General features: G+C 42.0%; 1 protein-coding gene and 1 long non-coding RNA gene across 2 annotated transcripts in view; one reads left to right on the top strand and one right to left on the bottom strand.

Moving 5' to 3' along the window:
• Positions 1-3,556, top strand: part of LOC123977890 — a 5,511-nt gene extending 1,955 nt beyond the window's left edge. Inside the window, exon 2 of the long non-coding RNA XR_006826784.1 lies at positions 3,290-3,556. This is a non-coding gene — a long non-coding RNA (uncharacterized LOC123977890). The remainder of the gene's footprint in view (positions 1-3,289) is intronic.
• si:ch211-202p1.5 (uncharacterized protein LOC103909337 homolog) overlaps positions 1-12,480 on the bottom strand; it is a 24,596-nt gene that overhangs the window by 9,063 nt on the left and 3,053 nt on the right. The window lies entirely within an intron of this gene.

The following is a 12,480-nucleotide window of genomic DNA, read 5'->3' as shown; positions in this document are numbered from 1 at the left end:
ATGTCATAGTATTTATTTGATGGAATGGCAAAAGTATATTTGTACATACATTCATAGTTCCCTGACGATGAATTCTAATGAGGTGATCCCCTTGACAATTCCTACAGTGCCAACTAGTGCTGAGACGATTCATCGAGAAACTTAATGAACTAGATTACTGAAAAAAAGCATTGGTGCAAATTGTTTGCACTGTTGCTTTGTTTAAGCAGTATTTAGCACTATATGAAGCAAACTGTTTCGCACAGATGATTTTTACTGTCGCACAACGACAGGGACAAGTGAAGACAACCTGATCTGATGGCGAGGACTGCAAAATGGTTAGTTGTAAATGTATAAATGTGCGTTTGTTGTTATTGTTCTCTGACTGGTTAGTCCGTGAGTTTGGGTCGTAACATTACAGGGATTTGAGTTACACAGCTGATCCAGGTACTGGAGCCGCCAAGCAAAAGTGTTTCTCATCTAATCACTCGATGAATCTATGAAATCATCTGTAGAATGCTCGATTATTAAAACAATCGCAACACGAGGTTGTGAAGTGAGAAACACACTTTCATGTTCCCCCTCAGGATGAACTGTAATCATTTTGGTGATCCTCTGATCAACATGTGTCCAGCACTTTGGTTCACTACCAAATACCTGGCTGTACACTCTTGGACAGTCTTGGTGAGGTATTCTATGCTAAATATTTGACCAGCTGGTGCTAGACGGGAAGCTCTTAGGATTCGGCCTGTAGAAACCATGAATATATAGTTGATACTCCAAACCAAAGTGGTGCTTTGCATTGGCATCCTGAAGAAATCTTCTGACTGACAACTGTACTGTGTGACAAAGGAGAGCGTGTGAGGCAAACTCTTAGTCCTGACATGGGTCTTCATCCAATAATCACAACAATCAACGCTCCAGGAAAGCTAAACATTATCACATGTTCAGCCCAGGTGAGCGCATCCTGGTTTCTGTACCATGACTACTTCAAATGACATAATCCGACACGGCTGGTGTGTGTTGCCCTGAAGAGTGTGTGACCCATCTTTTCCTTTGTTAATAAGTTTTGGCATGTGGCCGGCACCTCACAGGCGTTAGAACAACTCTCTGCCTCTTTACACTTTACAACCACAGCATGAGCAGAAGTGTTATACTGTAACTCTACACCTAAACACACACTCACACACACACACCAAGGCCTACATACACACTTGTACATATTAAACACACACAGCCCATAAAGCCCACAGACAGCCTTTGATCCTGCTCTCAGTGCACACAGGGGAATGTTTGGGCAAAGAGGGATTTACACAAAATAACACCTCTTCTCACCATAAATGGCCGAGGCCTGCTCTTTATGTTGCTGTGTCCCAGAGAATCAAATATTTGAGGTTGTTATTCATGTGAAGTTTCCAAAGACGCTGTTATTTGTCTGTGAAGCTCACTACCCAGTTTTCCCCTGTCCACATTGGTGGAACATGAATCCAAGGATTCTTAAGTGAATGTGGACACTGTTTGTCTTTTTGTTTCCAACAACACTTGAAGTAAAAGAACTTCGTCTGCTCAATCAGCAACTTTAATAGCAATGAAGAAGAAGACTCAGAGGTCACACAGAGTACTGTAACTCCAACCAACACATTCTCACTCCCAACTCCTCACATACAGATGCTTGGTCAAGACCCATCTGAGTCAGTTTGTAAGCACAGAAGTGATGTCACACATTGGTTTGTGGACTGCGGATTTGAAACCTCTTCAAGATACTGAGGAATCAATGGCTCTGTGTGGAGCTAGCTAGCTTGCTTAGCTAAGTGGATCTGTAATTCATGTCATTTTAACCGGGATGATAATTTTGTCTAGCGAAAGAACAGGCTTAAAACTAAATGTACTCACCAGAGAAAATTAACCGCCAACTCCTAATAAGCTTTTTCAGCGGTGCACAGTTTATGAACGTTAAAGGTACGTGTAGGATATTTAACATAAAAGTCTGAGTATGGAGGTGGACAGGTGGGTCAGACACCGAACTTTCAAGCAGGAGACTGGTGTTCGTTTCTGATTTGAAACAGCATTAAATGTTTTTACTTAAGTTGCGTAAGTTAATCAAGTAATATTACTTAACTTATGTAATTTAAGTCACATAATGTTGTTATTTTAACCCAAACCATGATCTTTTCATAAACCTAACCAAGTTCTTTTGGTGCCAAAACCTAACCAAATCGTGACATTTTACAACGTTAACAATGAGTTTTATTACGAAGACTTACATGTCCAAAAACAGCGCTAAAGGGTACCCAAGGCGTTGAAAAGCGAGGCCAAGGGGTCTCGACTGTCCATATGTGACAAGCTGGGAGTGAGAATGTGTTGGTCTTACGTAAGTTAAGTGATGCTACTTACATAACCTACATAACTTCACTAAAAATAATCAATGTTGACTTTTTGTTTGACATGGTAAACGAACACCAGTCTCCTGAGTGGTCCCCTCCGGTTTCTGGCTCACCCATCCACTTCTTCAGTAAGATTTTTCTCATATTAACTATACACCTGCTTATAGCGTTTAGAAATAACACTACAGGGCTTCTCCCAATGTCTTGAACTATGAGGCCACAGGGCTTTAGCCAGTGTGTTACAAACTGACACTAAGGGGTCTTGATCATGCGCCCATATGTGACAGCTTGGGAGTGAGAATGGAACATGCCTTGAAAGTGCCTATGGAAAATAATGGGAAAATCAAACAAGAAATAAGGAGTTTGACAAATAATCTTAGCTCATTTACTGGCCTTTCCAGAGCTTTCAGCTGGATCCCACAACCTTCATCAGTCAAAGGAGTTTCCTCAGTGGTTACCAGGTGGTCGAAGCTGTGAGCGGGTTTGGTCTGGTGTTCACAGACAGCTCACAAAAACCAGAATTGACTGTCAGGAAACAAGTGACGCACTCTGACTCATCCATCCACCCCAACCTCCTCTCCATTGTCTTTACTTCCTTTTTGCTCGTGTTCCTCGGCCTGATTCATTGTGTCTCCCTTGTCTGGTTGTATTTCTTTTCTTTGAAAAGTGTCTCATAAATAAAGTTTATTAATATTATTATGATGAGGTTTGGGGGCTTTGTGGTTCAGACCTTAATGTTCCCCTCAGAACGAACTGTTGTAACTTTTGTGATCCTCTGACTTTTCATTGAGCGCCATCATCGGGTCAACATGTCGATGTGTCAAACACTCCCCGCTGCTCCAGGACGCCTGAGAGAGACCTGTTGTTGTGGAGTAGTTTCAGGTATTGGTCAGGCCTCAGTGTTCACCTGCACCTGTGTGTTCCAGTGCCAGCCAGCCAGATCTGTCAGCTCAGCAGCTCCCTGCCAGACACTCATCACTACCGCATCATCAAGAACAACCTAATGAGGAGGAGTAACGGCGCTACTGTCCTGCTCGGCCTTGTGGTCATTGTGGTTTCAAACAGCAGACTCAAAGGTCGTCCGACGCCAATTAACACAATGTTTTTCTTCTCTTTGACCTGGTTCTAAAATCTGTAAAGCTTTGTTGCAATGATAACTATATTTTGGAGTCACAATAAATGCTGCAACTTTATTTCTATTTCTATTTTTTGGTTTCTCTTTGAGAGTTTGACTCATTTGACCCAAGGACAGTTTTGCGATTCTCTGCTGCTGCAGATCGTACTGGTGGCCTTTTAAGTTAAAGAAAAGTCTTATATGTTTCTAAAAGATGTTTAAAAGTAGAGATGCATTCTGTGAGTAGATGTCATGGTGGTTCAAGAAATCACACAGTAAGGTGTTTCCAAATATCCCTGGAAGAAAACCCCAAACCCCTCTTTACTTTAACATTCCTAATAACGCTGATAATTACCGGCTTCACGTCCCCAACGCTCTGTGGGTTCAGCATTGCAGACGCCCTCACTTTAATCACCTTGGTGTTTGGAGTAAGACACCACCGTGACTCCTGATAAATGGGGTATTTGTTGGAGCAGCAATGTCAGAAAACGGCACGAGATAATTGGATAGACTTTTGAAAAGTGAACTCTGCCTTTATGTTTATCTTGCAACACGAATTCACAAAAAACAAACATGACCTTCCAAATTGTTTGCACACTCACTTTCAGCGCTGCCAAGCCAAACACGGCCGAGCTGAGGTGTTTTCTTCTGATGCTGAAGCGAATGTGATGGGTTTTAATCCATTTGGCATGGGGATGACACGCTGTTCTTTCACGGTCATCACATATCCTCCAAAAAACACACACACACACACAAAACACACCCTCAAGCAATATCCTCTTTATAGTGTAGACCAGGCTGTGGTTTATACACACAAGGTTAGACAAGCAGGTGGCATGTTTGAATCCCCAGTCCGAGGGAAAATGATCAAGTGATGCTCTCACTGCAACTGTGGAGCAATTAATCACTTGTAATGACTGTAAAAATTAAAATAAGTAAGATTATCACGACTATATCTTCGCCACGTACAGTATCTTCCTGGAGTCTCCACTGGTTGCCAAGAGCCAAGAAACAGTCTAAAAGAAAACCAAACTGCCACTTTTACACTTTGTTTTTTTGTTGGATTACATGAACGAGATGGAACGTGTTAATCAGTGAACTTAACAGGTGCTGGTAGGTGGATTTTGTTACATTTGGAAGGAGCCGTTTCCCCGTTTCCAGTCTTTATGCTAAGCTAAGCAACCGTTAACAGTATTTCCGAAACTGTTTTGCCATAAAAGTATGACCTGACTACAACATGCCAAACCCAGAGTGACATCAATGAATACCAAACTCTTCTCCCTCTACAGAGTTTAAGCACTGCACCCAGATGTGTGGTGGCAGGAGTTTTTCACTTTGAGGCAACTGACACTCTGACATGACAGGCATCAAACAGTATACAGTTCATTATTAGCTCACCATTTTTTTCACCAGTTTTATGAACTGACCGATGGACTGCAGATAAGCTGGGTGCCTCCTGAGCTGCCGCCACTCAACACATCATCAGTCTTCAGGTTTGTCAGCAGACACAAGCTGAGCCTTTCATAGTCATCAGCTTTCAACACCCATCGTTTTGTCCGCACCAACATAATTTAAATTCCTGATGGATATTTTATTATCTTGTCCATCTTGTTTTTGGCTTTCCAGACCTCCACTGCAGTTTCTTTAAATCCAGCTTGCAAATCTGTTGTAATATGTGGACTAATCTCTATTTCCTCTATCTCAAGATATATATACATTAGTAATACCTAATATGTGTTTTCCAGCTAGCTCTATGAACTCACTAGAATGCCATCTTGTTATAAATGACAGTAAGAAGGTAACAAGGTGAAACCAGCCTCTACATCGCTGCTACACAGGCACAGTGTGAGCGCCCTGTGGCTACAGCACACCACCAGTAACTCTTCAGGCAGCTTCTTTAATTGCTTCCATCTAACCTGGGACAGCGACTAACTGAACAAATTACTGCATAAATTAAAAACTTGTGGCTGCAGTTTTACTTTAGAGACACCAATCCACTGACACATGACACCATTATAAGCAACTGCACATGCAGGCATCTGTAGAGGTGTACGTGTCTGTAACACAGGAACAGTTATGAAGCAGATTTAGCCTGTTTCAAGTAACATGAGAAGAAAGAAGGAGAACAAAGCCACAAATACGGCTCATTGTTTTCAGATTTTATTGATTCTTCAGCGAAAAGCAACCAGATCAGCTTAAAGTTATCCTGTCCGTCTGCAAGTTGATTTGGCCGATACAAAAAGACACAGATCACCGCAGTTCACAGTAAACGAGGTGGTCCGGTGATGAGCACAACTCAACCAATGCTTCTGACAGGAGGTGAGAAAGACATTTCAATAAGCTGATGAAAAGCTACGCACCTGCTTTCATGTAGGTAAAAACATTTGAGGTGGTTTTGTCTTTAAAATCTTACTTTCACTTGGTGTTTCGAATTTTACCAAAAATGCAAAGTAACTATCCCAGGGTCCCAGACCCCCAGGAGCCCAAAGTCCCGGGTTCATTGAGTGTCAATTCATTTCTGATCATTTGTTGAGAAGTCGCACAACAATATCAACTAAGATGGGTCAGGCATTATTACTTAATCTTGAGGACTGTAGAGGGCCCCGTGTCAAAGTCTAGTCATAACTTGTCTTATTTGAGTTTGTATTTTGCTCATGTGGTACATTTTCTTAAGTGACACAAAGGAAACATGGGGCCAGGTTTTATTATTATTCCAGCACAGGAGTAGCTGGCTCCAAACATCTAAATCACCAAGCCCATCTCAGGTTATTTCAGCTATTCAAAAAAGATCTTTGTCAGCAAGATTAAGAATCTTCCTGTGCCAGAGCCAGAAACATCGCTACAGAAAAATGTGTGGACATGACGGATGCAGCTGTACAAGTCAACTTAACATATTTCTTTCGACTCCTGAATCAAAATATTGCTTTGATCCTTGAAACATCACCTCTTGGCATCTGCTTCTGCAGCTTAAATGTTAACTGAAAATGACTTGCTACTGATGTTAACTGTTTAAAATATGTGCAAAGTAACGGCTGAAATGAACACAATGTCAGACTGAACGAAGGAAGTGAAATTAAATGGCAGTTCAGTCTTCAGGATAGTTAGGAGTCACATCCTGTTAGCAGAAAGGTCACACAAGGCTGCTTCATGGGCTACATGTTGCAGTTAGCAGTTTCTGTTCCCTGAATGGAAAACTAACACTGTAAGGCACCACTGGGGCTCAGTTCTGTGCAGCTTGCAGATCATGCAGCACCAATAAAATGTCTAATCCCACATGAACATTGAATGCCACCAACAGACCGCAAAAAGAGCTGTAACAATGTGAACAACAATCCTGGTAAACATTTCAATCAATCAGTGGTTTCACTGTCTCTGTGGTCAACATCGCAACAACATTAGCGGCCAAGGGAGCAGTTTCCAGCAGCCATGAGAGCATTAATAAAGAGAACGAAGATATTAAAACTACAGAGACCCTTGGCTTGATGTTCATGGTCTGTTCATGGACGCCATAAGGAGAGAAACCACACATAATAACATTGTTCCCCTGGTTATAGAAAACCACATTGTGTTTAACCAAATTCTGAAGGTATTTAATGTTCACTGGGGGCCAACTAGGAAAACAAATCTTTCAGGATCAGGAACTTTGGGGAAACTCAAGCTTGAGTGGAACATGCAACATTCTCACTTAAAAACCTCAAAAACAGGTTTCGCCGATTAGTGCAATGGCTGCCATGATTTTCCATTTGAAGTGTCAAAACCCTTACTTGGACATGTGCCAATCTCTTTGTATGGGAGCATATGTGACATCAAACTGTATGGGAGAGTTGGCAGTTTATTGTTTCCTCGCTAAAGGCAATGGATCATACCTAATGGATGTAAACATATACATTTTTCCTGGTTAAGTTCCTGTCTCCGCTTTTGGCATGCGTTCAATCCTCCAATCAGCCCTCAAAGCAATGCGTGCTTCCTGTTCCTATAATTTCATTTACTGTTGTCTGGTCTTTGACTGCAGGTATTTGTGTGCCGGTGCCCAAAAGATTGCATACTTTGTGTACATGTGCAAGTATTCATGGAAATGTCTGTGATAGTTTGCATCTGTGGCCCCAGAAACCTCAAGAAAAACCTCAGACTCGACATTGTTTGGAGACTGCCAAGCCATGGTTCAATTTCTTGCTCTGTTATGAGAGAGTCTGCCCGGCTCCACAGGGTCTGACAATATTTGACAATATACAGGCTGAAGAGCTGCCTAATCCGTGAGCTGGCTGTTTGAATTGGCGGAGAAGTCACCCTGCAGGTAGAAGCCTCCTAAAATCAGATTCAGTGTGATCATGTAAGCAGTTAGGACACAATCTGGGGTTGAAACACGCCAGTGAGCATTTCACGCCCATCGTGTTGTTCTAGCCTTGGTAGACTCAAGTTTCTTTGGAGGTAATAAAGGTGCTGAGGCAACATGATAGCCAATGTAAACTCTCAGCCTAATTTGGAAATTTTTAAACCCAAATGTCTCCAGTTTGAATCCCCAGATAGGCTGAAAAAACCTGACACGCTCTCCACCAACAACCCCCGATGAGACGCTCAGGGAAGTTTGTGGACCTGCTGCAGGCTTTGCAAAGTTATAGGGTTATGAGCTTTTCCCCACTTGTTTCAAAGATGAAAAATCGAATGAAAGGAACTTAGCAAGATTATGCTGGCAAAACCCATTTTTGCCTGTTCTTAAGTCAGAAACACAGGAGAGAAATCTGCTTACATCAGACTCAGAAAATGGATCAGCAGGACAGTTTTTCCACTCGCTCACCACTCAGGTAATATTTTTCACTTTTACTTGAGAAAAGACTTTGAAGAGGAGGACTGACCTTTGAGCTTGGCAAACATAACACTGTCTTGAATAATGAGTTTGGCATGGGCTGCTGGAGTGTAAACTTCCCCGAATCCAATAAAGACTGAGACTGAGCTGCAAACGTTATCCTGAACTCTGATCCAGTATCACACAGGACCAGCTCCCACACAGTGCATGTTTTTTAATATAACCTGTAATCACATAGTAAGCTAATGATATGCTAACTCTTGGCCTTGAATGTAACCCTAGGTTAGCTTACATTAGAGCAGAAAAAAAACAATGTTTAATCCATTACTACATGTTTTTTGGTTTAAGATTGGTGATAAAAACAATCGTTGGACAATCAGACGATAGCTTTAAGTATCTGCAGCTATCTCCACTCTTTTAACTGTATTTAAAAAGTCATGTGTGTGTGGCCAACACATTCTCACTCTCGACTCGTCACATATTGATGCCTGGTGAAGGCCCTTTTGCGTCGCTTTTTAACGCCCTGGGAACCCCTTTAGCATCATTTAGAGACGTTTAAGGCTCCGCGGTCAAATTAGCAACGCTTAGCAACAACAAATATGCAACGTCCGGTAAGGTTAGCAACAATACATTTACAACATCTGGTTAGACTTTCAAAATAAAATGCTAGCTTTTAAACATCGTCATTTTGAAATGGCACGTTATTAAAGTGAAATGTTGCAGTTTGGTTGGGTTAGGCAACAAATCTACTTGGTTAGGGTTAGGAAAAGATCATGGTTTGGGTTAAAATAACTAGGTAGGTCAGTCAACACGTAAGTTAACTTATGTCAAATGTTAATGTTGACTTTTTGTTTCACACAAGACACAAACCCCGATCTCCTAGTTCAAAGTCCGGGTTCTGGCCCTCCACCCACTCCAACCACCTCCTTACTCAGTCTGGCTCTGTTAAATATCATATACTTACCTTTACTGTCACAAATTGACGCTACAGGGCTTCCCCCAGTGCATTGAACTACAACGCTGTAGGGATCCCCAGTGCGTTACAAACTGACACCGAAGGGTCTTGGCCATGCGTCCACATGTCGGGGTCGGGGAGTGAGAACGGGTTGGTGTGGCCAGTTAACTGTGTTCAGTTGATAGGTAATGCTTATGTGCCATGGACGCAGCAGGTGTAGCTTTCTGAGCTTTCACTGGAATAAATTGGCCGTGCTTTGGATTGTTCTGCCATCATTTAATACATAAGTGGGATAAACTATTTTTATTTGAGGAAGAACACTGGCCTTCCACTCGAGCCACACTGTGGACAAACGTAAATATTAATGATACCAGATGTTGTGAATGTCTGGTTAAAGAAGGTTTTAAAAAGTTATGGCTTCAAGACGCACAGATTGAGTTTTAGGACATATTTCCCTGGCTCTGTCAGTCACTCCTGTAGTTATATGGGCTACTGGGTTTTCTCCAGTGTCCAAGGTGTTTAAAGAATGAAACTGTAGTGTTGTTCCAGGTTCAAAAGCTCTGTTTTCTGCAGGAAACCCTAATAGGCCTCAGATGTTTGGCGGTGACAAAATGAAAAGGACAAAAAACAAGCAGCAGAGATTAAGACCAACAGAGAAGGGGGGATAGAGGAGAATAAAAATGGACAGAGTAGTTAGAGTGAAGTGAGTGTCAGGGCCGCGCACCGGTATTTCCCCTCGGTTCTCCTGTGCTCACCTTTCGGCCTGTTTTTACATTGTTCACACTGCCAGCCCAAATCAGTTTTTTGGCATGTTCAGATTGAATCCAGACTGATTATAGAAAGTCCGGACAAACTGGATCCAAGCCACATTTGGAGGTTGTTTGAAATGCAATACAGATCTACAGATGCTGAAATAGGATTTCAACGTGCCTTTTGCGTCCAACGTCAAATTCAGAGTGATCTGAGTGTATCAGAGCGGCTGGACAGAATCTCTGCTGCAATCCATGCCTGTTTGGAGGGCGAGATGATGAATCTCCATTTCCCATCTCCGCCTCACCAGCGTACGTATTGACTGGATCTGATCTGTTTACTTGCAAATAACAGTGCGGACAGTCTGTCTTAAACAGAAACAAACTGGAATTGCCTGCAGTCTCATGAAAGCCGTTGTCTGTGTGAGTGTGTTGCTCCCTCTCCTGGCTCTTGATTGATGACCTGCACACCATCAGGTCATCAGCCTTAGTATTTCAACCCCACAGGCTCTACACCCTGTCACTATCAGATTGTTATCTTAACTTCAGTAACAGTTACGACCAGGCCTCTGGCTCTACAATCTTTGCAATTAGTATTCCCTGTGCTCTTTTGACCCGAACAAATGCTTGTCTGTTTAACGGTGCAGGGTCTGCCTGCCTGCCTCTCCCTTGCTTCCTTTGCCTGCCAAGCCGCCCTGCCGTCCTCCTCTTCCCTCTCCCGTCCCCAGCCGGTCCCTCCCTTCAACCCATCTCCATCCATCTTCCAAACTTCACCCTACCTCTGTGTCTGTGTCCTGCTCTTGGGTCCACTCCTGAACTAAACGTTCACGTAACACTCAAAGCCAGGAAAGTAGAGAAAGACTGTGCATACTCACTTAAAGCACCCCTCTTTCAGAGTTGAACGAAAGCTTAATGAGTGGAAATGAGTGGATTTGGGGCTGGTCAGGATTCCAAACCACAAGCCGATTTCTTAATGAGGAGGTCAGGTTAAGGAGCTACACCCCTCTCTTCAGGCGACATGCCCGCCTGCCTTAAGGTTTTATCTCCACATCTTTTGAACTTATTAAAACTACACTGCGTCTTTGAAAACAACTTCTTTGGGCATGTTTTTTTTTTTTTTGACAAGAACCATATGTTTAGAGTACGTGAAGATAAACCATGTGGCATGTGGTTGTTTTTCCAGATAGCACAAAACTGTTACTTTAACTAGACTTATGTGGATACTACAGCCACAGGTATTGTTTCAGTTGTATGCAATTGTTCAATTCAGCGGGGGAATAACTACGATTGCACAGGTAAATGAGCTTACTGTGTAACTAATGTGCAGAAATTGTAGTCAAATTAGACCTGATGCTGGGTCGTTTTGATGTGTATTATGCATGTCTGGAAAGTAATTGAACGAATAATAACGTGTACTGCTGTTTAACTTGGAATACTGGTTTAAGAGGGGATGTTTTTTGTATTTAACCCACAAGAAGGAGGCTTTAGGGGAAATATTAAATAGCCTTATGTTGTTAGCTCAACTAAAGAACAGTGGTTGAATGACTTTTGGTTACACTTTTAAACTGCTTTGACTTTCTGTAAACAGATTATTATTATTATTATTATTAACTGGCCCATCACACCTGAGCTGCTGTGAGACATTAAAAGTCAGAAAGCATTAGTAAAAGGCAACTGTGTGAAACAGAAAGGTGAAGTCTTGGAAAAAATAAGTGGTTGTTATGTTGTTGTGCCTTTGTGTTGTGACGCTGAGCAGAGAACTGCAGTAAAATGAATTTTGTATTGCATATTTTAATTCCTGCCTCTCTCACTCTCTTTGGACCTGACACAGCCTCACCTTCTATCTGTACTCAGATTTTACACCTTTTCTTTAAATTGCGGTCAGTCTGTGGTGATCAGTCAGGTGCAGCCAAATTTCCATTCCTCCTCCTATATTTTGTGCCTTTGAACAGGAAACCTTAAAATACATATTGCACGACACCAAACATGTAATTTTCAGGGGTGCCCCTTCTCTTCCATTTTTACTGGCAAAAAGCCTCGATGTGATGCTTTAGTGAAGCAGAAGTAAAATGTAACTGTTCAGTTCCATACAAAAGGGTGCACATTCCCCTGAGAGTTTACAGGCTCACTAGCTGCTCAACTTTGGCAAAGCGGTGCTTTGAGCTTAATGCTACTGTAACACAAGCATGCAGCATAGTCACCATAACACTGCTAACGTTCATGTGTGCCACGATCACCATCTTCTTTTAGTGTGGTAACTAATATTTGCTAAATAATACAAAAAATAAAAATACAGCTAAGGCTGATGGGAATGTCAGTTTTTAGTACAGTTGTTCTCACTCACTTTGGTACATTTCTCAAATCATCATCAACATTTGCAAAACAGTAAGTGCATTTCTCAAAACATATCATAAACATATCATGAATACATTTATTCATTTAGCTGACGCTTTTATCCAAAGCAACTTACAATTGCTATACATGTCAGAGGTCGC

Source organism: Micropterus dolomieu, linkage group LG10 (assembly GCF_021292245.1).
Source record: "Micropterus dolomieu isolate WLL.071019.BEF.003 ecotype Adirondacks linkage group LG10, ASM2129224v1, whole genome shotgun sequence".
Lineage (NCBI taxonomy): Eukaryota > Metazoa > Chordata > Actinopteri > Centrarchiformes > Centrarchidae > Micropterus > Micropterus dolomieu.
Note: the sequence above shows the minus strand (reverse complement) of the source record. Positions and strands in the feature narration are given on the sequence as shown.